The sequence below is a fragment of the Eurosta solidaginis genome, chromosome 4 (genome assembly GCF_040869045.1).
Source record: "Eurosta solidaginis isolate ZX-2024a chromosome 4, ASM4086904v1, whole genome shotgun sequence".
Lineage (NCBI taxonomy): Eukaryota > Metazoa > Arthropoda > Insecta > Diptera > Tephritidae > Eurosta > Eurosta solidaginis.
The window spans coordinates 255,598,971-255,622,252 of record NC_090322.1 but is presented as its reverse complement, the minus strand read 5'-3'; the positions used below and the strand labels follow the sequence as shown (position 1 = coordinate 255,622,252).

At 40.0% G+C, this 23,282-nt stretch overlaps 2 protein-coding genes across 7 annotated transcripts in view; one reads left to right on the top strand and one right to left on the bottom strand.

Annotated features, from left to right (window-relative positions):
* Positions 1–23,282, top strand: part of LOC137251358 (uncharacterized) — a 457,851-nt gene that overhangs the window by 239,410 nt on the left and 195,159 nt on the right. The window lies entirely within an intron of this gene.
* ppk23 (pickpocket 23) overlaps positions 1–23,282 on the bottom strand; it is a 589,427-nt gene that overhangs the window by 390,319 nt on the left and 175,826 nt on the right. The gene's annotated exons all lie outside the window — the stretch shown is intronic.

Below are 23,282 nucleotides of genomic sequence, written 5' to 3'. Positions count from 1 at the left end.
AGGCTTTTGATGTATCTAAGTAGCTCTCCAGGCTTTTTACTCCATATCACATAGGAACTAAGAGTCACACCACCTAAATGGGAGAGTCTCTACCTAGCCAGCGCGATGCATTTGCAGAGAATGCTCACAGAAACGACAAATTTGAGTATCGGATAGATTTAACTTACTTAGGTGATATCGTGAACCACAGTGTCCCGTATAGTACCCAATGAGAGTTCTAAGATCCTCCCTGCTTGGATTAATGAATTTGGCTGATACTTTCGTTGCCGGAAGTATAAACAGTATGGCCTGTCTTTGCCCTGGGCAGTCAATCCAGTGACGTCTGAATTTTTTAGTTTCCCAGTTACTTTCCCTGGTGTGTGTTTTTGTAAGTCCAGAAAAGGGCTCTGGACCATAGAATATTGCTATAGCACCCTGCTTTGCTAGGTAATCTGCATGCTAACTACCTCCATGTCCCTGAGCTTAGATGTAACTGTGTAGGATTGCAAGGCACGCAGGTCCGCCTGGCTGCCCGACATAATATAGATGCTCTTCGATGCTGAGCCTCTCCGCAGACATTCTCTACCACAGACTTTTATTGCATGGATTTTTGCTGAAATATGGTGCCTATGGATACTGACGTCAGAGAGGGTCATACGCTGGCAGTTCTGGAAGCAAACCTTATTTAGCACATTTTTGTTCGTTGGTTCGGTCAATGGGAAAGCACTCCCATAATCCCAATTGGCATATCCAAGCTCCCCCACATTACAAGCTCTATATGTTGTACTATTCCACCGATTAAAAAGACTTGGAAATTATTTAAATAATAAGTTGTTTATTTTATTTCTTTTCAGGTAAGACAAATACAAAAGGCCATCACCTATGTATATGCTATGACTCATTACGTAAGTTCTCACTAAATTAAATGTTAGAACTCTGAAGGGTAGGGAAATTGGTTGAATAGTTTTAACTGATAGCATTTAATTATTGTAGATAGACAAACAGATATCACTGAAGAAGGTACAAAATATACCGAAGCGCGTAAAAGGTTAAAGGAAAATTTGTTTTTTTGGTCAAAAGCTCGTCCTCCTAAAAGTACTGTCAACAAAGAACATAAAAGAAAAAAATTTAATGAATAATTTTGTATTTCTCATTGAGTTTGGTTCTTAACGGAAGATTGTAAAATATAAGCCACGGAAAGGACAATGCAACTTTTTTCTAAAATCCTCCAAGTCCCACCATCTTCCCATCAGGCCAATTATAATAAGAGACTTGAAAAGCGTCTGAAGCCTAGTTTGTTTTAAATGGCTCAGTGATTTCCATCCCTAACGGAGCTGGTGATGTGTACTGTGAACTCTCTTATCGTGAGTCTTCTTCAGGATTTGGCGTGTCGTGCATTTCTGGTGGATAGTAAAGTTGGCAGGCCTGAAGCTACATTGATAAGGCCAGGTAAGGTAAGATGCGCTGATTTTGGGCTTATATATTTCGAACAATACAGTAGATAAAACCTTAAACGCAATATTGAGCAGACTAGCTCTGGGCCGTAGCTGGGAAGAGCCCACTTTAATTCCAATGGGGCACGAGTTTGTGCCAGTAATTATTTTTTTTCTGGGGCAGATTTCCACAGCGGCGTTAAGTAGAGAGCGAGAAATGTGCTGCTCATGTAGGAAGGTCGCAGACTGATATTAGCTAGACGGTGTGAAAGCCAGGTGGAGTAATTGAGCTGTCTCTTCGGTGAGCAGCTTCTTGATGATACACTTTCCCATGTGACAGTAATCGCACTTTGTCCTTTGCACAGATGCTTGTACGATGATGTAAATATTTCGGATAACATTCAGAAAACTGGATCTTTGCCAGCCTTCAGCTACAAAGTGATCTTATTCGATCTGTAGACTGCCAATTAGCTTTGTGTAACTTTTTATGCTGAAACCTGATGCTGCGTATGATCATATACCTCAGCAATATCGATCAACCTCCGCCCGTTGGGAGTTAATCCACTATGAAATCGGAGAAATTTCTACTTGATCCCACAAACCCGCACTGAGAAAAAATATTTGGTAAGATAGATCCATCACATACGTACACCCACATGCTTAGATGTTGGGAGGTCAGCAGCTTTCCATACTTCAGTATACGATAAACAGAGGTGCGGGGGCAGACGGTATCTAACATTGTTACCAGAATGGGATAATAGGTGGTACCCAAGAGTTGAGCGGAAGATCGCGGAGTTAGTCGAACAACTGGGAAGCTAACGGTTGAAGCAGCAAAAGCTGGGAATTGGTATGATGGCATGTGGCAGCGGCTGACTAACACAGCGACCACGCTCAAAGGATCAACAGAGCGCAGCACCAATCGATTAGCAGTGCTACTAGCAGGCCTTACTTTGTAAATTGGTCGTTCATCTAATAGTACTCGATGTCGAAATATGTAGTATTGAGACAATGCAGTGCCCTACAAGAAAGATGCATACTTGGTGGAGAATTTTCATTTGAAACGCAAAAGCAACTTGCCTTCCTTTCTCAGTCATCTATATATACTGTATCAAGTGATGTCTGCATTCGCTCAGGAGAACATCAACCAGGCAGGCATCGTTAATTTTCCCTGAAATGGTCCATACACTGCCGGTAAAATACCTCCCCCCCCCCCCAATATTTTTTTGTACAATGCTTTTAACGTCGTGGGCTCCACTCTAACTCACAATCTGGGTAAAAGATTTGAATTTTAGCTGCCCTTTAAAACAGTTATGCCTTATCGTTGGGTTATTCTAAGAATCGCGGGGAACCGCTGCTCATGTACTTACAAAAACATTGAACACAGATAAGATAGAAAAATGATATCGATTTGTCTCCAAAATAAGTTTGACAAGAGAGGACGGAAAATCATTCCAATATATATATATCGTTTCGTTGCTTACAAGTATGCTCACTAGGAGGCCGCTTAAACTGCCTGAAAGGAGTAACGTGGACGTGGAGTGCCCAGACCTAAGCTGCCACGTACCACATACGCATCGTTTTAAAGGCGCGTGCATCTGAGGGGACTCATTTCAATAATATTTTTGGAGCTCTGAAACTCTTTACATCAAGTCTTTTTAAACATGGTGTTAGTCTTACAAAAGTTCGTGCAAGGTGAAAAGTAGCGCCAAAAGGTACCACAAATTCAATATTTGTGATTTGCTTATTCCAAACCATATTTACTAATTGTAATGCATATCTCAAGTTCTCACCCACAGCCCTCATTTACCCGCCCTACTTATAAGACCTACAAGACTTTGTGCGATTTTCAAGGTTTTTGAACATTGCAATCCGACTCCTTTCGATGCCCTTTCGTTCACGGTTACGCTTTAGGCGGTATTTGAGCATTTAAGAATCATAAAATTGCTTAATATGCTAACAATGTTTGCTACGCAATTCACACATGCACACACAATCAAACGAACAACCATAAAAGCATGCCATCTCTACTTAATAGCAAATCCATACTGCAGAAAAATTCCTTAAGCAGGCATCAATTACTTAGCGAATGGTTCCGGCTATGCTAAGGCCGGTGCTGCCACTGCAAGTGGCTAAGTGATGGGGTGATAGCGTTTGTGCTACAAAGGGGAATGTCATTGGTTTTTTTTTTATATACACACTCGTATTTGTGTTACGTATACATGAAGAAGAGGGTGCGGGCAGTGTATAGTGGTTGCAGTGTAAAAGCAAACACATCTCATAGTCGCGCCGCCCTTCACTTTGCAATGCGAAGCTGATCATTTACAAATGTGGACAGGCATAAAGTTGAGACGAGATGACGTGCATATGCGCAATATATGTGAAACGTCCAACAATGTCCGATAGTTGACTGCCTGACTGGCCGGCCATGTGCAATGTGTAATGTGCAACGCTTTGACGACGAATGGGCGCGTGACGCGTGTACACATGCAATGCAGAGCGCAGTCCAGCGGTGCACAGTGGGTAGTGCACAGAAGAGTTTGTGTAGAAAATATTGCTTTGAGTATCGAGAGGCAAGCTCTGCCCATTGAGAGTTACAGTTCTGATATCTGCTCAGGTAAAATATTTGGAGGTAATGTTAGGTTCGGTGGCGAAAGGAAAAAATATATTTTCACGCTTTTCTAACAAGGCACCCAAACCAGAAAATAAGAGAGTGAGAAAACTTTCCCATTCGCAACTTATTGGCAACAAATACGCGACAAAATACCAGATAAGTCGCATTTTGATAAGCGAGTCAGTTTTTACGAGGGTGCCTCGTTAACTTCACGTGAACGTACCGAAGCACCCAAGGAAAAAGTACTGACAAGACAGTAACAAAATTTTTCTCTTCACACTTAAAATAAATAAATGTAAGGCGCGATAACCTCCGAAGAGATCTAAGGCCGAGCTTCTCTTCCAATTTGCATCGTGCTCCTCTTGATTTTCCCTACAAATTGGCCGGACGGGACCTACATGATTTTATGCCGACTCCGAACGGCATCTGCAAGGCAGATGAGTTTTAAGTGAGAGCTTTTCATGGTAGAAATACATCCGGAGCGCTTGCCAAACACTGCCGAGGGGCGACCCCGCTTAGAAAAATTTTCTTCTAATTGAAAAACCTTATTTCTAAAATATTTGATTTTGCTTTGCCCGGGGTTTGAACCCAGGGCATCCGGTGTGGTAGGCGGAGCACGCTACCATCACACCACGGTGGTTGCCACTTCTTCGCACTTAATTGGCGCCTTATTTGCGGCAAGATACCGACTTGTTAATTTTTTTGATCTACCGAAGGTTCTTCGCTAACTGCACGTACATTCTGAATATGGTTTTTGAGGCCCAAGTTCTTTCAAAACTTCATCTCTAATACCTATGACGCATGAATTGATTGCAGGTGTACCACACCAATGAACTGTCAATTAGATGGTCTGTCAGACTTCTTATAGTTTGCTTTAAGTGAGCATCATGGCGAAGCTAACACAATTGGACGCATCATCATTAGTTAGCGCTTAGTGATTTTGGCCGTTTCATAACAAATAACATTAGCTATCCCTGTTTCGCGATAGATAACGCCAGTTAGGAGCACGAAGATAGGTATAGTCTTTATCCACTTTCCTTCCTCAATTCGTTAGAAGTCTCCCTATGCCTCTGCTTCACCGCAGCGTTTTCGTCTATTCGCAAAAGATGACCTAGTCAACGGAGCCTTTGTGCTTTTTTTCGCTGCACTATCTTTATATTCTTCGCCATCACAGATATCACCATCAACCTTCCGTAAAACTTTTCTCTCAAATGCTCCAAGGGCCATCTCTCCTTCCCTGGACGCCGTCCATGAATTCGAGTCTTAAGGCAGGACAGTCCAAAGTTGTACTCGAATTAAAGCACGTTGTGATAGTTTTCTATGTTATAATACCGCAATCAAGCTGATATAAAAATGTTCTATAACTTGTATTGAAGAGTATCGTAGTACAGGCGTAGTCCAATTTTGGCTTGAGAAAGGAATCGTTAGCATAGAACCGTTATTGGATATGCTCTCTCCCCTGAGGTCCATCTTTCCCAGTCCAAAAACACTGAATGTCGCTCAAAAAAAAGTAGATCGCAGACAAGATGTACATTTAAATTCTTCTTCCTTCTAAGGGCAAGATTTTGGGGAGTTGTATAGATGTTGACGGTCCTTTTCCGAACATTTATCCTGTACGTTCCGGAATATAGCACTAGCATACTAGCCCGATCATTCACGTAACGATAACCACATTGAACCCATAATGATAACCAGCCCCTCATTCCCTGCGTAACTTGGGGTAGACAGTTCCTCGCCCTCTAAATAAACACTATTCGCCATTTGAAGGGGTTGTCAAACACAACCCCAGACATGTTCCCCGTGTTGCCTATTGTAAAAATTAACTGATTCTCAAATAATAGTCCATGTGGCACAGCGATTGATTTTTTTTTTACACTTTGACCTCGAAAGTTTTAAAGAAGATTTTTAGGTTGGTTTTTTTCATTTAAATTTGTTACAAATTTCATGAAAATAGCCCACTGTGCGTGAAGGCATAAAAGTATAATATGTGCTGAGACAGTGAGTTGCTGAGATAGACGTGTTTGTGCCAAGACACGCGCTGTGATAATGTGAATGCCTGGAATGTAAAAGAACAACAACAACAATACGAGCCACAACCGACTGAAAACAACAACAAAAAGTAATAATCACAAAACACTAAAGCTAACAATGCTAAGGCATAACGAAAATGGCAGCTTAAAAGAAATCAAGCAACTTAACGAACAAAAATACACACTTTAGTTGCCATTCAACAACAACAACACGAACAGCAACCCAAACAACAACAACAATGCAATTGTAGTATGTAATGCTTACATTAAAGACTAAAAGGCCACCACCTCCTTACTTGGCTGTCAACAGACGAGGTCAACTGCTGCTCTGATCTGCGCAAACAAACAAACACATTCGGACAACAACAACAAAACCAAAAGCAAATGTGTATCAGTGGCGCGGCTAAATATGCAGCAACTCCACTTGACTGGTGGTGTTGGACGCTTTGTGTCCATGCACGTTGAAGAGCGTGTGTAAAGCTGATGCAGCATGCAAGCTGTTTGTTGTGTTGTGTTTGAGTTTGTGTTTGACGGCAAAGAGCTGACGGCGTTGGCGGAATTGCATTTCAACAAAAATTACGCGTTGTTAACTTAAGCGGGAAAATCAATTAGCGTAACGCCTCGATTAGGCCGTAGGCGCGTTGTAAGCGGTCGTGTTTGGCTCAGGCGCGTCTTGTTGCGTCGACAACGCAAATGGATAGGCTTCAGTAGTAGGCAGGTACAAGCACAACAACTAAAAATTGAAATGAAATTAAAAATAAAGAAACGAAACAGTTTTGTGCCTAAAAATGGGAGCAACCGAAAATGGAATACGTGAAGATTTGAGGTGTTGGTTGGCTGGATAAAAGTGGCGAGTCTCAAATGAATGCAATTAGCGCTGATGTTACATACCGGAAAATACCGGCTAATAGCTCTTAATATACATCGCTTGGTTGCTGTTGTAGTTGTTGCAACGGCACTTCATTCTGCTCAGTTTACGCACAAATTCTGTCTAAGTTCATAGCTGCTCGCGGTAGAATTTATCCGGAGTTATCTCGAGAAATAGAACCAACATTTGTGAAAATCATTCAGTGCCTAGAAGCTGGCTGAAAAGATTTCTCATAGATCAATCGTGTCATCAGCCTTTTAAAAGTAAAAATAAGATATTGTATTTAGCCCCATACGCGTCGAGAGCATTTGAATATCGCCCATTTAAACCGTGTCTTCAAACCATCTACAAAAAAGGGTTAGGGGGCCTAGAAAATAATCCGCGACAGGAATGTCTGTCGTAAGAGGCGACTAAAATACCCAAATGATTCAAGGGGTTGTGTAGCGCAAATCTTCCAAAAGGTTGCCAGCGAAATGTATGGCTTCTCCAACCCATTTGTTAACCTCACCTAACCGTGACGAATCCTGTTTCTTTAGCAGCCGAGCTATGGCAACCCGAAGTTCCTCATGGAACTGGGGGATGAGGGCGAAATGACCTAGGCGGATTAATGTGGCCATATTAAATAGTTCCCGAGATGGTCGGGCTTGTACCTTAATGGTGCTTGTTACCGGAACCGTGCGGATCTACATTCAGCAAAAGACTATCAACATCGATAACACTCACCAACACTTTCCCTATGAACTCTAAAAACAATAAGAAAATGGAAACGGCATCTTTTCGGACCACACATATTTGTTACTAAATGAACTTATATTACCGCGCGAGAAACGCATGCGGAAGATCAATCGGCTCAAATAATCAAGTCTTCTACTTGTAGCAATAAGGAGACTCTCAGAAGGTTTGGGGGAGTTTGAACAATGCTGATGATCCTTTTGCAATAAGTTGCTAGCCCGAAAATCTCCAGCACCTTCTTTTTGGGTGAATCTTGGGTCCGCAGAGCGTCGATTGCTAGATAAACAAAATTATTTAGGAAAGTTGGGATTTACAATTGTATTGGAGAAGCGTTATATTGAGCTGGCAATCGCTTCAAAAGGTTGCTGCGCTCTCATGCGAACCATGCCTAACACTTTCAGCCCAGGCAAAGCAGCTATAAGAATCACCGTCAACCGCAGTAGATCTACTGGCAAGTACCTAAGCCAACCTCACGAACAATCGAAGTGGAAAAAGGTGGAAGGAATTGAGGAATGGTGGTTTTAAGTAAAAAAAAAATAAACGTAAGGCGCGATAACATCCGAAGAGATCTAAGGCCGAGCTTCTCTTCCAATTTGCGTCGTGCTCCTATTTTTTTCGTACAAATTGGCGGGATGGGACCTACTTGTTTAATGCCGACTCCGAACGGCATCTGCAAGGCAGAAAAGTTCTGACTGAAAGCTTCTCATGACAGAAATACACTCGGAGTGCTTACCAAACACTGCCGAGGGGGACCCCGCTTAGACAAATTTTCTTCTAATTGAAAAAACTTGTTTCTAAAGTTTTTGTTGTTGCTTTTTCCGGGGCGTAAACCCAGGATCTTCTGTGTGGTAGGCGGAGCACGCTACCATCACACCACGGCGGTTTTAAGTAGTATTTGTAAATGTGTATGTAGGACAGAGGAGGATATTTTGTGTTCCCCCCTTTCCCACCGAACTGCCCTCGTTTTCTCGACGTAAGTTCCACTGTATGCTGAGTTTGTTTGAGGAACTTTCCCTGAGGAATTTAGTTACCCAAATGTGCAAACACATGGATTGGCTGAGAGCAAAATTGTGCTTTTAGTTATGACACAGTTATTGATGCTGGAAGGGAGTGCAGGAAAATGCGCACATGAAGCAATGACGATTAAGTCTCCTCTTTCACCCATAATCTAGTGTCTAACAACGGTCCCACGGGGTGTGCACATGAACAGAATTAACCTGGATTCATTGGATCATATGAGGGAACTGCGCTACCACAACGTCCAAGAAAACCAGGTAGAGTTAGATGCAGAGATAGAGGTAGAAGTAGTGGTAGAGCTATCGGGGTAAGGGGGAAGCAGATTAATAAGAAGAGATGAGAAAAATTAGTTACTGAGAGAAAAGAAAATGGAGACGGAGAAAGAAAAGTTGAGGAAGGGAGACAGGAGATAGAGCGAGAGAGGTTTGATATGAACATTTCAGGAGAGGCAACGAGATACAGAAAGCACCAATGTCTCATTCACGTTTTCCTCTCTCCAACAAGTGCTGACCATCCACTATAGGATGCGATTAAAGGCTGCAGGGTTTGTTAGTTCACAAAAATTTTCATTGAGTGATAGGTGCATTTAAATTAGCTGCTCTTGGTAGTTAACATATCTAGCGGCTGTCTGGTGAAGTCATGCTGTATGACTCGTACATCGCCATAAGACGTTCGCAACAAAGTGCTACTCATACACACACACATACACTACAAGCTTGATATCAAAAGCGATAGCAACAGTTGCTTACAACTAGCTTGTCACATTTTTATCTTATGTTTATATAACTAGCAACATGTTAATATAGGTATTTTGATACAAATATTTATGTATGTAGAGCCAAAAGCACACATACACATACATACACACATGCACGTCTCTCGCAGGAGATACGTATGTGTTTGGTGTATTTGCTTAAACTGGTTAAGGTTAACGCTGCAATAGGCGCCACATGCAACAACCGACTACCGATTCGTGTTAGCACGTTTCCTTTTCATACTCAAGAAATGAAAGACAAATAAGCCAGGTATGCGCCGCCTGGTCGACAGCGAAGCAAACAGACAAAGCAGTTCATACGGCAAACTGCAGTGATGTTTTAGTTATGTATAGGACCTAGGCGCAGCACCTACTTACAGTAAATACGAAAATAATATCATGGCATATATCAGCACAGGGGCATAACCAAGTGTTGTAAGGGTCATTGTGCACCGAGTGGGTCACACCGCGGCGTGCAGTTTTATTCCCTCTGGATCGGGTCAACTGGTTGTCGTCAGTGTAAGTGCGTTGTGATAATGTATAAGGAGCAGAACCACCCAAGCCAAAACAGAAACCTACTATGTAGCTGTTAAATATTTTTTAGATGCCGGACAGGCAGTCGCTGTGAGCATTGATGCTAGCTTTAGTTCAGAAAGGTTACTAAGCATACCATGATATCCTTTACATCGAAGGGCAGCGAAAACCAACTTGCTGCCCTAACAATGTAACGTGATTGCCCCTAGAATGTTAAAATACATTTAAACGTAGGAAGAAGACCTACAGCTTCTGAGGCCAGCAATCTCTGGACAATAATACGGCTTTTCTGAAACCTCGCGAAACAGAACAACAGCGTAGCACTCACCACTTGTCATTGTGTCACTTTGAAGCCGAAAAAGTGGTTCAACAAATTATCCTGTGCTCTTCTGTGTTTGCAGCCAAACTTCGGGTTTTCGAAGGCAAGGCCTAAATTAGCTAAATTTATTCAATGATTATCCTTGCTCCTCAGCGCTGTAGCTTTAGGTAGCCATTGGGAGGCTGAAATGTGGATTGGATCCCTACGTTCATAGATAATACTCACGTAACCGGATCATTTAGCAGCACTCTCTCTCTTGTTCTACTATAATAAAATCGCGCTTTTTCTTCACCTGAATTTAAATGAGCCAAAGGACGGCTGACAATAATATATGACCTCCAGCCATTAAAGGAGGTGGCATTACGCCGATAGCTTATTCTACTTATCGAAGTTGCTTTAATTTTATCTACGATGTGACAGATTCATCGAGCGTTTGGCTAAGCTTGCATGTGCAGAGTTAGTCCATAAAGGAGTTACTTTACAGGCAGAAGAGCTTCTAAGATTGAGGTGAATGAAAGTGTGGCAATTGAAGTGACTCATGGTTTCTCGCATAGTTCCATCCGTAGTCTTTATATATGGAAAATGATTTTTGTCAAACCTTCTCTTGGGAAAGGCACTTCATTGGCCTTATATGGAACATAATCTTGTGCCAACCTGTTTTTGGGACAGTCGATAAGTGCTTAACGTGGGTACCTATCTAAGAAGACCTACCCCACGTTGTCAAACACTTATCAATTTCCGTTGATCTTCGGCCCAGCAAGTTGGTACCAATCGGTGAGCTGGGTGTTCCAGTCGACCAGCCTTGGTTTTTCCGGGGAGGACTATCCACCCTCCCGTTCCATTTCGGGTTAATGGCACCCGTTTGCACGGCAACTTCACTGCGAGTTCCGTGCTTGCCTCAGTGCCCCTCTTTTATTGATTTTGAAATCTCGACATCTGATTAACGAGTCAATCAGATTGATATTTGTGTTTTTGTCGCAATTTAGGAATGTGACAAACCTTTTCTGTCCTGCAGTGTCACAACAATGTATAATACATTGTTGGCGACGGAGCTGGTTTTGCTCAGACATTGCTTGAAGGCGGCACCTCCCTCCAACGCTATGCACCATCTTGTTATGATCAAAAACGCCCATTCGCTGTTAACCAACTACCGATGTAACCCATCAGCACAAGTGTCTTTCCTTAAGCATGAATAGCTACTTAAATGTTCCATAGAGTGAGAGCGTCATATAATTCCTTGTGAATAAAACTATCTGTTGCTTTGGACAACAGACAGTGATGCTCACAAGTACTTACGACACAAACACTCGCAAGATACATCTTCACTAATCATGGTACTAAACCACTTGCGTATCAAAACACATCCCGTTAGTCACAGGTACTTGTGCATTTAAGATCATGTTGCAACTGAACCCAGCCAAATGTTCTATTCAGTTTTATTTGCAACTTTGATCTGCATTATTTTCTACTTATACGTGTCCACATATTCATGCTACTGTGGTATGCAACTCCAATAAACTCGCTTGTTGTATAAACTTCCTCTTTATTCATCAAAATTACGCTCCGTTTATCCACAATTTAGGACTGTGGTCAACCTTTCCAACCATAGACCATCCATTCTGCGAACGCCTCCTATTCGCAACGCAGTCTAAAGCGGCTTCAAACATCTCAAAAGACAAGATAAGCACCGGCCCACTCGTACGATTATCGATTGTTTTCGGCTGACGATAGACATACGTTTCACCATCTCTCAACGGTTTACACTCCGGTTGCCACAATTATGGGATGTGACCAACACTTTCGTCTGCCCCTCAGGGTCAGATTTTAAATGAAATTGGGTATATTGTGACAAGCAAGAGACCGAATTTCCATGGGTTGTACGGGGTTTGTACGCCCCAAGGGAGAACAAGTCTACTCAGAGCGTGTCATAAAATGAACTCTTATTTGAAACCACAGCCACCGCGATGCTCCCACAAGGGGGCCATCCCAGGACAGGAGATGAGATCTGAGTACAAGTATCAAACGATGCAGTGCATCAGGTCACAACTGGCTTTTCCTGCTCCCGCGGTAGCAGTTTTTATAAAGACCATGCCTAGGGTCCCACAGGGTGATACCAGCGTACACCCTGCTCCCTTTCGAGTAAAATGACTTTACTCATGGATTGGTTAGCCATGGTATTATGGTCGCCTTTTACGACCGGTGTACCTACCGTGGGCATTATTCTAACCCCTAACCCACAGGGGGATGTTTTTGGGACAGTCCTTTCGGACCATTAACAGGTACAAAGCGCGCTGGTCAAGCTTTTCTTTTGGTTGTGTGCTTTGGAGCAACATGAGCTAATACCGATGCAGGCAAATACGCACGTAAAACCCTATTTGTTCTAAGGATATTTTTAGAATTAAGGCTATCCAAACGTATTGCTACATAGCTTCTTAGAAATAACCCTCAATAAACCTGCCGAAAATTGTATACTTCCAATCTCTTTCCCAACTTTACTCAAGCCCTTGCTGCGCTCCTGTAAATTTCAGTTAGTGCATACTTTTGTGTGTTCGTTGGTGCGGCTACAAGAGTCTGTGTGTATGGACTTTGGCAAAGTGAAGGTTTTGCAGCCAATTACGACATTAATTTATGGCCAACAGGTGTCGATGATTTTGCTAATGGCAGCTGATGGATTCCAACTGTACAACAGACTTAACACCAACACAAAAAGATCGGTGGTGTCTATATCACATCAGCACCAACAAAATAACCGCAGCAGCCTGCAATAACAGTGACAATTTACGATGGCGCTGATATTGAAGATGACGATGGCGGTGTGGTGGCGCGTACCCTGCACTAGTTGGCATCTTAAGATTTCTGTAGCCAATGAAGAGCAACAATGCAGGCAACATTTTTTATTCTTTTAAGCTGAATCCTCTGTCTGCTCATACCTTATCAGGGTAATGTTGTAGATTTTGCAGTTCGTTTGACTATTTTTCCTTTCCGATGATCACTTTTGGGTTGCGCGCAAATCAACATAAAAAGGCCTGCGCTTTGTGGGTTTTTGTAGCCATTACCCGAAAAGGTGAAGGCAACAGCAACTTAAGTACATAATTATAATTTTTGCTATAATGCGGCGATTTTTAGCGATTACATAGTCGCTGCTTGGATGCTTTTTACAACACCAGTCTTGTGGCAGGTAAGAGCAATGCGCTGGGCTCTTGTGTGCATACTTTTGTGCAGTTGATCCCTTTCTGTCAGGCTTTTTGGTAAGCCGTTGTTGGTAGATGCATCTTACTTCACTTTTTTTTATTTCCCCTCCACACATTTTGACGAACGATTTCATAGTTCCAAAAAACTCCACTGGGTATAAAAGTTCAAGTTGTCATAATTTGTGAAGAAACAATTCAGTCTGGCTACCTTCTTGAACATAAAGGGAGTCTTCAAGAATATTCGGCTTTAAGAAATATGCCCTTGATATTGAATATCCTATAAGGAACTGGATAGGGTCGGATCAGCGAGCAATAATTACTAGCGCTAACATAAGAGCTAGTATGGTCGGAGCACATCCTTGAAAGGCACTTCACAGGGCGCGTTTCTGTTACCATTGCTCTGGAAATGGGCACGGCTAAGCCACGAATTATACTTGTTACATAGACTTTCGAAAAATGAATTGATTCTTATTTTTTCGAGTTACGATATGAAAGTCGAATATCATATATATTATTTGCAGTTGCTGTTTTTATGTACGGGTCCCTTTTTTGCTCTTATTTGGAATCCAAATCTATAAATAAAGTTTTGGATTGTAAAGATGGAGATTCAGGCTCTTAGCGAGCTTTGGGCAATTTTGGTCGTAATGCTTTTGTTTAACTATATTTTATTAAAATAATTTGTTGAAAATAAACAATTTAATTAAAAATGCGCCAGATGGCAGCGCAAGCTGTAAGTTTTAATTGATTGATAGAACAGCTGATTTCTGTTGATATTTGATAAGATACTTTTATATTGGTTGCGCAAGATGCGCACGGGTTCGGCTCGTAATAGTTATTTCTTGCTCAGAAAATAACTGTTTTTTCTAGAGATTTTTATTTCGCTGAGAAAGTATCAATTATATTTCAAGTTTTTATATCGCTAAAAAAATAACAACATCAGATGAAGCGGCTCTGGGAGTGTTCGAGAGAAAAGTTCTGCGAAAAATGTATGAACCTCTACGGGTTGGCGATGGCGAGTACCGAAGAAGATTTAACGATGAGCTGTACGAGCTCTACGCAGAAATCAACATAGTCGAGCGAATTAAAATGCAGCGTCTGTGCTGGCTAGGCCATGTTATGCGTATGAAAAATGACGCTCCGGCCAAGAAACAGTTTCTATCAGAACCCGCCTATGGAAGCAGAGGTAGAGGGCGGCCTCCACTTCGCTGGAAGGACCAGGTGGAAAGCTATTTAAGCTCCCTTGGTGTGACCAATTGGTGCCGCTTGGCAGAGAGAAGAAGCGACTGGCGCACCTTGTTGGACGGCCATAACCATTTAAACTGTTAAGCGCAAATTAAGTGAGTAAGTAAAAAAATAACAGTTATTTTAGAAGATTTTTATTTCTCCCAAAAAATTATAGCTTTTTATAAATTTTTTTCTTTTTCTCAGAGAATATCAAATATTTTTCTAGTTTTTATTTCGCTAGAAAATTAGCCATATTTTTAAAGATTTTCATTTCACTCGGAAAATAACCGTTAATTTTTTTTTCGCTCGGAATATAGCAGTTATCTTTTGAGTCTTTTATTTCTATTCCTTTAGTTATTTTCGAGATTTTATTTCTCACAGAAAATAATAGTTAATTTTTAGTATTTTGACGGAGTTTGACAAAGTTATTTTGCAACGCAAGTTCTGGTTTTTCATAGGGTACTTTCACCTAGGTCGTTAAGCAAACCTCTGATAACACTACGGACTCATGCAGGCTAACGTAACCTGGTAGTTGTTAGGAACACAACTGTTTTCTGTTTTCGGTTTATTTCTCGCTAAAGCCAACGGCAAGCTATTTAAATGAATTTATGCCACGAGAAGCCACCTTCTATTAAGCCAGCTGAGACCTTGATGTCTAACACTGCAAATTCCAGCTGTAATTCGGCCTTTCAACAAACAAGTGTTTGCTTTGAATTGTAACAAAGTTAATTTCGCCGCATATTGCATTGTTTACACCTCTTCAAGAGCATGCTTCATTGTCCTTATACATTGTCCTTACCAGCTTTGTCATGACAAAATGTGAAATTCATTAGCCGAAGGCAAACCACGAACTAATTTATTTCCGCAACATCTCTTTATTGTTCGCACATACTTACATACAAGATTCATGGGACATATGGAAAACCGCAACCGCAATCACCAACATTGCAACTTTGACCACAACTGCTGCACCCTTGACTACTGAGACCCACAATCGACTCTAATACAATTTTCGCTATTTAACAACAACATAATAATTTACAATTAATAACGCAAAAATTTATATGTCGATTATTGAAGATATTTCATAAATATAACAACGCAAATGAAGGTACGTAAAAAGACAATTATTTTGACCGTAAAAATATCTAAGTCTTGCGAGCGTCATCGATGTGCAAACACGAATGTGTTCGAATCCAAATGGATTCACTTCAAACGACTGTTTTTGAATTGTATCGAAAATGAATGGACGATCTTGAAAAAATTACTTAACACGCGCGCAGACCATGGATGAATCTTTCGTAATGCCTCCAAACAAGTCATTGGTGAGTCATTTATGTGCTACCTTTATTTGGTATACCTCAGTAAGATCATTGAATACGCTTAACCAAGTGTAGCTAACAACTTTTTACTAAGGACCCGATATTTACATAGCAGATGCTGCCAATCTTCTCCTCCTCAATACATCTGCCGCTGAGATCTTCCCCTACTCAAAACATCTGCGGCTGCGACATCGGGGCATCCCATGCCCATCCTAACGGGGTGAATTCCTCTCAAATAGCGTCCAGTGAGAAGCTTTTCTACATGATTATTAATTATGGAGGCAACTTTCTATAGATGAAATGCTTTAATTTTGTTGTTTGAAGCTCCTTATAGCCAACTTTGGATATAACAAGTAAGGAAGGCTAAGTTCGGGTGTAACCGCACATTACATACTCAGCTGCCAAACTACAGCTTGCAAAACTTTTAAATTACCTTCTTATAAAAGTGGGCGGTGCCACGCCAATTGTCCAAGATTTTACTTATTTTCTATTCTGCGTCATAAGGTCAACCCACTTTTTTGATTTTTCGAAATTTTCGATATCGAAAAAGTGGGCGTAATTATAGTCCGATTTCGTTCATTTTAAATGCGATCTGAGATGAGTGCCCAGGAACTTACGTACCAAATTTCATAAGATACCTCAAAATTTACTCAAGCTATCGTGTTTACGGACAGACGGACGGACGGACGGACATGGCTAAATGAACTTCTTTTTTCGCCCAGATCACTTTGATGTATATCTAGCTCGATTAGTTTATGCCGTTACGGGGTACCGTTATACGAACAAAATTAATATACTATGTGAGCTCTGCTCAGCTGAGTATAAAAAAAAGTGTTGGATGGATAACTATCATGACGGTCGTGTCGTAGATCAACAAGTTACTCCGGCAGGAGCTGTTCGAGTGAGGAGGAGATAAATTAAATTTATCATTTCCTTCGGCGACTTTTCTTTGGTAGACAACATGACTGAGTTTTCACACTTTTTTCATAGATTTGATGGTGTCAGCTTGAGTTCTACTTAAGTCCCTATGAACAAGTGGTTGAAGACTAATTAAGAAGTAGTATCCTAATTTCCTTTGTTTTTTTGGCTAGAGGGCTGGAAAATGCCTAATGCACCATAATTGCTGCCGTCGCAGCAACCGTGTGACGGAAGACTAAAAAACAGCCCCGCTCTGGAACCATCGCCAACCCCGGCACTACTTTCACATTACTTCAGGTTGGCGTTCCATATTTCTCATTTTTTAAGAGCCTACTGTTGTCCCTGCCTCCAGGTTGCAGCTATTTGTGTCGATTTAATCGGCACTGCTTTGCATGCGCATTTCTCTGTGCTCCCTCTCAGCATCAGGCGTGTCATGACTATAAATGCCATTTTGCTCACTGCAGTCCAGCACTCTTCCCTGTTGCACATTTGTGATACTAAATTTCTCGTGGTGGGTTCCTCCCCAAAGACTCTATGCAAGGTATGCAAGGCGAGTCTTTCCCCGTGGAAACGGGGTCCGTGGAACATGACGTGTTCCGTGGTACACATTGGGCAAAGAGGATCTTCCTTTATCCTACGCTTCCATAAATACTTTTTGAAACCGCCATGGTCATTCAGTATCTGCGTGAGATGGTAGTTCAGTTGGCCGTGCTTCCGCTCACCTAGCCTAACTTCAACACTCGATTATACTCACCTGTTCTAGCATATTAATAATGCTCTGAATATCTAACCAACCAACCCAATGAGCTATAGAGTAGGTTGTTCGAATCCCCACTTCTTTGAATGTTTGTAACTGGAGTTCGGCATCTTGGTCTTTATAATAATATATAATACATCCATCTCGGTTGCAAATTTGGTTTGCAAACAAAACTTTCTTTGACATTGTGCCATCTTCAGTCCAATTTTTCGTTCACAACTTTGATCAGTTATACTTGAAGGCTGAGAACAAGTTACCAGTACTCCACAGGGTACTTATTCGAAATCTTTTTTGAGTCTACGTTTTGCCATCCTCGGCGCCATTTAGCATTCTGAAATGAGGCTCAATATCAACCATATGTGGAGGGCAGAGAACTAGAGGCCTCGAGCACAGAAATACTTCAGAGCCATCTTAAGTGCTGTTTTTCGTTCTTAAATGATTTTATTTTTTCAGAACTCTTTGGTCAGTCCTATCTAAAAGGCTGAGTACAAAAGCCCAGAGGTTCAGATGGTACTTACTCTTATGTTGTCTGACGCGCCATTGTGCCATCCTCAGTACGTTATTCTTTCTGATATTATTTTCATTGTTCAGAGATGAGCTTAGTTATAACAGGAAGATGGAGAATCAGAAACTTTGGTACATAAAGGACTTACTCGAACTCTTCCCCGACTCGAGATTTACACACCCAACGGCTAGGCATACTAAGTGTGTAGGTAATTTCTGAAAAGACTTATAAATTCACTAGGAATATCACACCATTTTTATACTTAACAAAAGGCACTCGCATTCGCAGAAAAATTTCACATTTTAAGGCAATAACTTAAAGAGTGCAAACTTCACTTAAAACTCATTACAATTACTTGTAAATGAAGAAAATGCAACCAAGCATGCATGCGATGTTGTAAGTAGTGAAACAGAGCAGCAGGGTACAGTACATTGAACTACTCATACTCGACCAGCGTTAAAATGACAACCGATTCCCCTAGCATTCTTAATTTCAATACAAAAACAATAACAAAATCGTATCTAATGTTGTTGTTGTATACTTCTGGCTTCATGGATGTGCCGTTAGCTCTTTTAAACATTTTTGTTTTCCTACTTTAGCTTTTAGCAGTAACAGCAGGAACAAAAAAAGGTAGTTTCATATTGTATTGTTGTATCTTTACTGAAAAGGCAACAATTTACTTTCACCCATAACAACAACACGTCCAAATATGGCACTTACTGAATGTATTTAGGTACATATGATCCATATTCTAGGGTATGGTAATGATGAAGATTTGTAAGTTGATTATGTATGTAGATAACTATATAATGATGATGATGATGATGGTATTCATGCCAAGTGCACGCTGATAGGATAGCGGTGATGACAAATACTTTGCATTGCACCACTCTACAGAAGAAGGTACATGCAAGACAGTGTTGTGCAATATAACAGCAGTGTTAAATACTGAAAAGTTTAGGATAATTTTTTTTGGTTTAAGATGAATGATAAGTCGATGTGATAATATGAAATCACTTTAGTGGTATTCTAGCCGATATCATACGATATGACATTAAAAAAAAATTTTTTTGTTTGGGACTTCTTACAAAGATAATTATATTTAATGTGATATCGCAAGAGCTTATTAGAATATCCCATCCTTCAAAGTGATTTGTAAAGATCGATTCAATCAAAACCAGTTTAATGTTAATGTGAATGCCTCAATTGATAAATCGATTTAATGTGATATCGTAGGACCTTCTTAAAAAATACCGTCATTCAATGCGATTGGTAATACCGATTGAATGTAATACGCTTACTATTCTCTGATATGACATCTTATGATGTTACGGTATGATGTGATATGATCTTGCGAACCATAAATCGTTTGAAGCGTGCAAAGAAAAGTCGATTTGATGTGATATTTCAAGAATTTCTTAGGATATAACATATAAGGCCATTCAAGGTGATTTAATGAAACCGGTTCAATGTTTTACAATTTACTATTCTTTGATATGATATCATCTTACATGATGTGATTCGATTCTATGAACTAAGATTCGATATCAGCTCACAAACATAAGTGGATGTGAGGTGATATCGCAAGACCATATGATACGTCATTCAAGGTCTTACCGATTCAATAGCTGTATTTCGTTGCTAGCTAGTACAATTAAAACACTAGCTAGCTTATCGAATTGCATGGAAAGCAACAATAAAAAGTAATCGATTTGAGTTGGCTAAGCGCTTTCAGTTGAAGCCGCTTAGGTAATTGTCGACCTGATTGATAGTGTTGTATAGTGTTGCAAATTCAAAAATAGGGCACTATTGTGATCGAGCGAATGAAATGAACATACGAATGTGCAGATAAACAAAAATAACAAAATAACAGGGTGGCGGCAAGGTGACATACATACAAACAAACACACGCATTTCATGTATTTTGTTTTTGTAATTCTCTGGTTGAGTGTCAAAAACATACTGCGTTAGAAGTAGAAATGTCATAGCAGCGAAAGTAAGTAACAATTAGCTGATAAACCTCCACCATCTGTATGGTTTTGGCATAATGAAACTGTTTAGCTAGTTGAAGTGTTTTCTTCAAGCTCGTTTGAAAAAAAATACACCTAATGTTATATAATCTACTATTCTTTGATATGATATCATCTTATGATCTCATGATCTATAATTCGATGTTACTTTAAAAGGTTGAATCGATTTGATGTAATATCGTAATAAGACCTTATCAGACTATCACATTATTCAAGGAGATTTGGTGAGACCGATTTGATGTGATATGATTTTTTATTAGTTGATATGATATTATCTTATATGATGTGATATAATCTTTTTGAGCTACAAAACAATTTAAGAATAGAGAAGATAAGTCGATTTGATGTGATATATTAGTACCTTCTTAGAATACGACGTGCAGAGTCTATACCACCACTGATATGATATTATCTCATAAGTTGTGATATGATCTCATACACCTAGGGTGATATTTTACCTAGCCATCTGTATCCCGCTACTATTTTATTTTACAACACTGTACGAAAGAATGGGTGTGTTGCAGTTACACTTGAATTTATAAGCATCGTATAGTGCACACATAGATATGAGTGGCGTGTGGACGAAAGGACATTTCTGTAGGTACTAAATAAGCAAATGAATGTATCGTAAGGGGCTTCTTGAAAGATTTGTATGTAAATAACTGTGGGGTGTGCTATTGTAAGTGCTTACGCGCATACAGTTTAACATGCATACATATGCACAGTGGGTCCTAAATATAACATACATACAAACAATATCCCTGTGTATAAAGATATCCTATTTTAACCTAAACGAGAGGGTTCAAGTCGACACTTGAAAAATGTCACAGCGTTGCATTGCACAATGACATAAATATCTACATATCTTCATTATACACACATGCCTGCATTACACCCGCACCCTAAGAGGTGAAATCAAAACCGAAGTACAAAAGAATACTTAGATGCTTATTTACTTATATAAACTTACCAAAAACACACACTCAATCATATATGACCCCCTAACCACGCGCACACACACCTACACGTATGCGTTGTGATGTGTGGTAGCAAAACGGAGGCCGAATAAAGAAAATGTTACTACTGTTGTTGCTAACTGCTGATTTAATTCGCAAAATATCATGAGGAGTGACGACGACAAATATTGCAAAAGCGCATACAAAGGCGATTGTCGTAGTAAACACGTGCGATATTTATGAAGGTACGAAAGATTGTTAACGCTGGCGAAGAGAGCAACCAGCGAAGAAGACGGGTGGAAGGGTTGCAACCACAGTTGCCGCTTTGTTGCAATTGTAACTAAATGGCGAATTTTTTTTTGTGAGCAGCCTAAAATACAGGAATATATTCAAAGGATATAGAACACTTACGTCATCAAACGTCAAAGCATTTAAATGTGAACCGCATCATGAACTGGTTGACTCATCATATTTGATTTTTATTTATCGTATCATTGTCAATTTATCTTGGTGCTCAACCGTGTGTCTGGAAAACAGTCGATAAAACCATAGCACAGCCTTTGAGGTGATATCACATCAAGAAACAAGAAATCACATTGGATCGGTCTTACCAAATTAACTTGAGGTATAGTTTATAAGATGATATTACTTGATATAAGATGTTATCACATCAATTAGCAGTAAATCCCATTACGGTAAATTCTATTATATGAAATCTACTTATATGTTAGCTTCAATCGAATAATAATGATCATATCACATCACATTAGATGATATCAAATGAAATAACAGTGGATCGTATTATATTAAAAGGGTCCAAACAAATCATCTTGAATGACGCCACTTTTCGAGACGGTATCACATTAAATCAACTTATCTTTGCTTGCTTAGATCGGTTAATAGTTTATAAGGTTACATTGCATCATATAAGATGATATCAGAACAAAAGCTGTATTTCGTTGCTAACTAGTACAATTAAAACACTAGCTAGCTTACCGAATTGCATGGAAAGCAACAATAAAAAGTAATCGAGTTGAGTTGGCTAAGCGCTTTCAGTTGAAACCGTTTAGGTAATTGTCGACCTGATTGAGTGTTGTATAGTGTTGCATATTCAAAAATAGGGCACTATTGTGAACGAGCGGATGAAATGAACATACGAATGTGCAGATAAACAAAAATAACAAAATAACAGCGTGGCGGCAGGGTGACGTACATACAAACAAACACACGCATTTCATGTATTTTGTTTTTGTAATTCTCTGGTTGAGTGTCAAAAACATACTGCGCTAGAAATAGAAATATCATAGCAGCGAAAAAAAGTAACAATTAGCTGATAAATCTCCACCATCTGTATGGTTTTGGCACAATGAAACTGTTTAGCTAGTTGAAGCGTTTTCTTCAAGCTCACCTAAAAAAAAATACACCTAAAGAACAACAAGAAAACCATAGTTATACATCACATCACAATGAGTAAATCGTATTACTTTGAATCGATCTTATCAAATAAATTTGAATGATCTCATATTGTGGGAAGGTCTCACGATATCTTTTATCGCTTGGATCGAAACATAATTACAAAGATTACATTACATCAAATAAGATGATATCAGAGCACAGAATTGTGAGATGGTATTACATTGAACCCAATTGCGACTACCAAATCACCTTAAATGATGTCATCCTTCAAAAATATCTGACGATATCACATGATTTAACGCATAAAAATTAATAAATGCATGGCACAAAAACCTCGCAGAGATTTAAGGCTTCTCTTCCAAATTGCGTCGTGTTCCTTTTTAATTTTTCCTACAAATTGGCGGGACGGGATCTACTTTTTAACACGCTTTTATTAGCTTGGCCTGTATGTAACGGAATCTTTGAGCTTAATTTTCAACGGTTTCTAGAAGTCTGAATAATTTGAAACTTTCCATACGTATCAAGGACCGATGACAATGCATTAATGTGATGCTGTGGTGACATAATGTCAACGGTCATAAGGTCAATTGGCCTTATTACCACTTTGAATGGCCATAAGTTTGATTGAAACTTTGCACACATATCAAGGCTCGATGACAATGCATTAATGTGATGGTGTGGTGACA